We start from the raw sequence: 6,000 nt of genomic DNA on the forward strand, positions 1-6,000 counted from the left end.
TGCAAATCAGAGGGAAAATGTAATTGTATGAGAAGGTTTTCCTCCTTTTCCAAAGAGCTTGTGCATTCTCGAGAGAAGGGAGCTTTAGAGCCCGGGAAACATTGCCTCCATTGAGGGGTCCCACAGCTCCAAGTCACTCATTCCAAATTGGCATATCCACCTGGTACCTAGTGAATAAGGTGTTACTCCATTCTGCCTTGAAGTGTACAGCGACCCTCACCTTGTCAGCTTCATTTCCTTTCCCCAGTCTAAGTCGGAGCTATGCCAAGTCTTGTCGACTTCATTTTAGGGTTTGTTATCTTCCACAGGGACCTATGCTCAGAGGTAGAAAAGGACAATGACAAGATAAAACAAAAGAAATGAAGTTGAATAAAAAAGACGACTACAGAGATAGGTTTGCATTCTGCTCATGGAATCACAGCGGGTTTCAATTTGGAAAGAGCCTTAGAGGTCGGCCCCCACTCTGTCATTTACAGCTGTGGGGTATGCCACCATGATTGGCCTAATTTGGCATTCCCTGATCTCTGGCCTTGAATGGTGCAAGGTCTTCCAGTCAGCTCAAAGCTCAGGACTTTCCCCTCACTATGGATGTGAAACACTCTGTTTCTCCCCACCCCATCCCCCAACCATCACACTGGCCTTGAATAAAGAGTATGCACCCTCATTTGCTGCCAGCAGACGTCTTGTGCCCATGAGAGTAGTCAGACCTAAGATGAAGGTGGAACTGAGGGGCAGCAGGGTGGAGATGTCCTCAATGACGTTATCAATCTCTTGTTTAGCCAACTCTCTACACTTTCCCATCATATAAGGCAATGTATTTCCTTACTGTTTAAGCCATTTTGAGTTGAGTTTTCTGTTACTTTCAAAGGAAGCATCCGACTAATGGTACAACAGATAAAAAAAAAAGTTCAGAGACAAATATATGTCCATGGTCACGTATTTAGCTCAGCATCTAATCTGAACCTAGATCTCCCAGCTTCCAGTGTGGTATTTAGTGATACTGAAGTCCTCTGTAATACAAATCCCTCAGAACTTGTACCATGCTTTGTGGCTAGAAGTAGCCCCTCTGTTTTCTACAATTAAAATGACCAAGCCTTTTAAATGAAGTTAATTCTTCTCTGGGTTTCTTCCAAAAACCCAATACTCTTCAAATAGGCACACATATAAATGATCAGGTGTCTATAATTTAGTTCCATTTTAGTTTCCATGAAGAAAATGTTAAAGTAACTAGGTGCATCAGTTAGATTGTGTTCAGATGTTAATAATTGAATACTCAGTAACAGTGGTATAAACAAATGAGGGGACTTACCTTTCTCCTATAGCAAGGAGTCTGGAGGTGGGTGGTTACTAACATTGTATCAGCTACTCAATGGTGTCATCAGTGACCTAGGTTCTTTCTTTCCACTCTGCCATCCTTGACATGTTAGCTTCTCATTCTCAGGCATGTTGCTTCATCATTACAAGATGACTGCCACAATTTCCAACATCAAAGTGCATTCAAAGGCAGGAATCAGGAAGGTGGCAAGGGTAGGCAAGGCCGTTTTGCTCCCTCTCCCATCTCTTGTTAGGGAAAGAAAATATCCTTTCCCCATCTCACTGGCCAGAACAGTCACATGGCAACTTTCATCTGCAAGAGAAGCTGGGGATGCGGGGGTCTGACTTTTCCTGCCTATTCTTTGAAGATGGGCAAGGGAGAAGTAGGTGGGGAATTGGCTCTGGCAGCCAATCAGCAGTATTTCCCATACTATGAAAATCATCAACGAATTAATTCTCTATCTTCATTATAATGTAGATATACGCTGAGTATATAACTGGTAAGTCTTTTTTAAAATTCAGAAACATTAAATGACCCACAAGGACGGGGTTGCTGTTAAACCAATTTGATTCTCAGATGTCAGTGAAAATCTTCAGTGACCTTGAGGTATTGGACTTCACAGTTGCGTTAGACTCTCTCAGGTTGTTAGGCTCCCACATAATTTCAACATGACACTGATAGACAAGGGGAAAACACACTCTACAGAAATATTAGCATGAGTACAACACAGAGGTTGGCGTGGCACAGGGTTAATTTAGGCAATTCAGGGTGCAGCCTCATTCTGTAGCTATGATTGTTTAAGCATATAAATTATTACTGAATTAGTGAATAAAATTAAGAATGGCATGATCTTAAACTGGAATAAAGTTATTTCCTGGTGGTGTAAGCATGATGCTCTAAGCTCAAATGAAAGCGACCATCAGTCTCTCCAGAAAAAGCTGCATACACTAAACTTATACTCCGATATCATGTGGCAAGTCATTTATTTTATATTCATTCAATGAATGTCTGGTAACCACTGAGGCTAGAGCTACAAATGAGGCAGACATGGTCTCTGCCCACTCCCAGTTTTGTTCTAGAAGAAAACAAGTAACAGACAGGTAATTACAATTAAGAGTGATGGTCGTTAGGGTGTGGGAAGTATGGGGAGCAACTAGCCAAGGGAGCTATGGGTCACTGAAGGCCCAACTGAAGAAATGTTTAAATGAAGACTGAAGAAAGAATAGAAATTCACCAGATGAAAGGAGTGGGGGCCAGTTGATTCTAGGTAGAGAGGACAGCATTTGTGAAGTCCTGGAGATGAGCAAGAATATGCTATTTTGGAAGAAGAACATGATCTTTTGGAGAAGTAGGTCGTGGCTGGATCACAGAGTGTAGAAAGAAAGCGGTCGGGGTGGGGGTGGGGGTTAGAGAAATAAGCAGTGGCCAGAGAGCAGAATGCATCAAATGCCATTTTTAAGAGTTGACCCATTAAAAGACTGCATATTTCAGTGGCACTAGAGTCTTATGTGTAAACGGAGACCCTCAAAGCCTCATGCACGAACAGAAAACTGTAGCACTTTCAAGTAACTCTTCCTTTCCCACTTGCTGTACCCTGTCCTCTTGCTTAGTTACTTTTAAAATGGAGATGCTCCCCGTATAAATATAAAATTCCTTAAATTGTTGGAGCCAACACTGTAGGTGCACCACTCAAATCCTCTCTGATGGCTTTAACCATTCCTGGGTGTCCCTCCCCCAGCATCAGCAGGTTTTTGCTTCCAAAGCCCACACCTGTGACTTCAGAGGACTTCCCCCATGGAAGTGCCTGGGAGTTTAGGTCTCCCCCATCTGGCTGTTAGTGCAGGAATGTAAAGTCCAGCTACCTTCACAGGGGTCGGGGGTGGGGGGACAACTCTGAGGGTTTACTTATAGCCTGAGCTCCCCTGTGGGGTTAAGCTGCAGCTACTGTCCACAAGCCTTTGCCTGCTTCCCACCCCTTCCCTTTCCTACTCCTCTCATTCCCTAACAGGTTTCTCCTGGGAGTACTTTCTTAATAAATCATTTGCTCATAAATGCCCTTATCAGGATCTGCTTTGAGGAAAACCCAACCTAAAGCAACAGTGTTTTTCCTAGTGACAACTGCATCTGAATCACGTGGGAGCTTATGAAAAATGTTAAAAATCTTGATTCCTGGGCCCTACCCAAGGCCTCCTGAATCTCAGTCTCCTGGAGCATGTCACAGGGATCGGTATTTTTATAAGTTCCCCAAGTGAGTCTTGAATATCTAAAAATTAAGAACCATTGCCCTAATGCTGGCCGCTGAATATGCTCTCTGAAAAAACAAAAATGGAAACAAAAAAGGACCTAGGGCTGACTTCATCACTAGGGTGGAGAAACCATAAGAAATGAAAAACACTTCAGGGAGTAGAAGAGGATCTGAATACAAATGTGTTTCCTTCTGTAAACCACTGTCTAAAGATTCATTTTACCCTTCTTTAATATCAATGAACGAGACACTGGAACCTTTTGTTTTTCAGTGGAAACAAGATTGCCTTTGGATACAGCATAGTGTTGGTATACACTGAACATGTTGTAACTCAAAAGTTAACCAAAAGATATCGCTTCATTGAGCCACTTAAGATCACAAGTACTCGCTGGCCTCCTGGGGACCAACACTGTGCTACGTGCTAAAGGGGATTGCCATAGTCAGGATTCTTTTGGTTGCAAGTGACAGAACACTCAAACCAGCTTAAACAATACAGAGAATCTATTGGTTCACATAACTGAGAAGTCAAGATGTATGCTAGCTTCACGTGAGGTATGATCCAGGAGTCAAATGATGTCACTGAAGATCCACTTTCTCCCAGTCATATCATTTTGCATTCTGTGGTACTGGCTTCATCCTTAGGGCCCACAAGGTGGCCGCCAGAGCTCCAGGCTCTCCCCTTGAAGTGGCAAGACAGCTGCCACTGTTTCATACCTTACCTCCGTATATATCAGCATCCAGGACAAGAGAGGAGGAATCTTATCCAGTAGGTCCTGCCCCGTTCTTGGATTCACTCCCTCATTGGCCTGGTATAAGGCACATGACTATCCCTGAACCAGTCACTGTAGCCAGGGAATGAGAGTCACTGAATAATTTAACCAACCAGGGCTCACCCTTGAGCTGAGTGTAGAATCAATCTCCTGGCCGAGAGTGGAAGGACAAGAAAGGGCCCCAAAGGAGCATCAGGACACTTTTTGTAGGAGAAGGGCAGAATGAATGGCGGGAGGCTCCCTGTTCTAGTCACCCAAACACTGGCAACTGGCATTGTCTTAACACTCTACTTCTTTCTCCATGTTCAGCTAGTCACCGGATCCTGTCAATTTTTCTTTCAAAATTCCTTTTAGATTCTCCCTTTCTCTCCCATTTCTTCAGTCTTCACCACAATGCATTCCCCCATCAACACATACTTAATGTTTCTTCACTTTACTCACTGGGCTCCTGATTCCAACTGCTTGTCACATCCTGCTCACCACGGGGAGGCCCAATTCAGGTCCATGAAAGAGAATTCTCAGCATCTATAACAGTGCCTGGTGTGCAGTAAGCATTCAAAAAGTATTTGTTGAATGATGAATGAATGAATGAATGGCCTCATAGCCCTTATCACTTCCTGGAATTCTCTTTTGTTTGTTTTGTTTATAGCCTTTCTCCTTCAACCCTTGAACCTAGAAAGTGTCTGGAACATAGTAAATACTCTATATATGTTTATTAAATAAATGGCTATTTGTTTCTTGAATTGGGTTAGAGAATCTCTCATAATTAGGAAGAGATTGAGGAGCCAACAGAAACAAAGTGGTTGGATTCTTGGGAAGAAAATGTGTAACAGAAGATTTTCATAGAGGAGGGGACAGTCAACAGTATCAAAGCTGAAGAAGTATCAAAGAGAGCAGGGACAGAGAAAAGGTCATTGGATTTACTTCCACTAATTCTACTAGCTATCTTTTGTGTAGGAAAACAAATGAAAACTTCACACAGCATTTGGATTTTTCCTTCTGTCTTAGCTATGAGAGATTTCAATGATAAAGTGGGAAATTAAGCTGGTATCTCCTCCTTAATTTCCTTTTCTGTATTTCCTGGTACTGTCTTTCTGGCTGCCACTAAACTGCCACTGTACAAGGTAAAAATGCACAATCAGCTGCAATGTGTCTAATGGGTGACTTATATTGAGTCTAGCCCTGGCTAACTTGCAAAGAATCAAGTAAGTCACCCTCAACAGAAAGGAGTATGATTTACTATGTTAAGTGCACTGTGGAAAAGATCAAGTGATTAATAGGTCACCAATATGAAATACAAGCCTATAAACACTGGTAGGTTTAATCATTTACCCTCCCTGGGCACGGATGGAACAGATCCTCTCTGGGGGTCTTTTCTGGCAGTATGAGTCTGCAAAATTCTAAAGGAGATATTTCCTTCTTTCCATACCTTCTCATAAGTGATACTTTAAAAAAAATCTTTATTCTCATAGAGATAAACTATAATGTTAGGATCTGTACTAATAAGATGTTTTCCATTTTGGCCAAGAGAAAAAAATAACTATTGGGTTTTCCACAGGCTGTTTGTGGTAATTCCCAGGTCTGATAGGAACTCTTCAATGATATTTTGCCTTAAGTATTCTGATCAAATATTTCCCATTCAAGCTGATTTACCTTTGTTATCTATTTTA

Source organism: Mesoplodon mirus, assembly GCF_964341445.2.
Source record: "Mesoplodon mirus genome assembly, chromosome: X".
NCBI lineage: Eukaryota > Metazoa > Chordata > Mammalia > Artiodactyla > Ziphiidae > Mesoplodon > Mesoplodon mirus.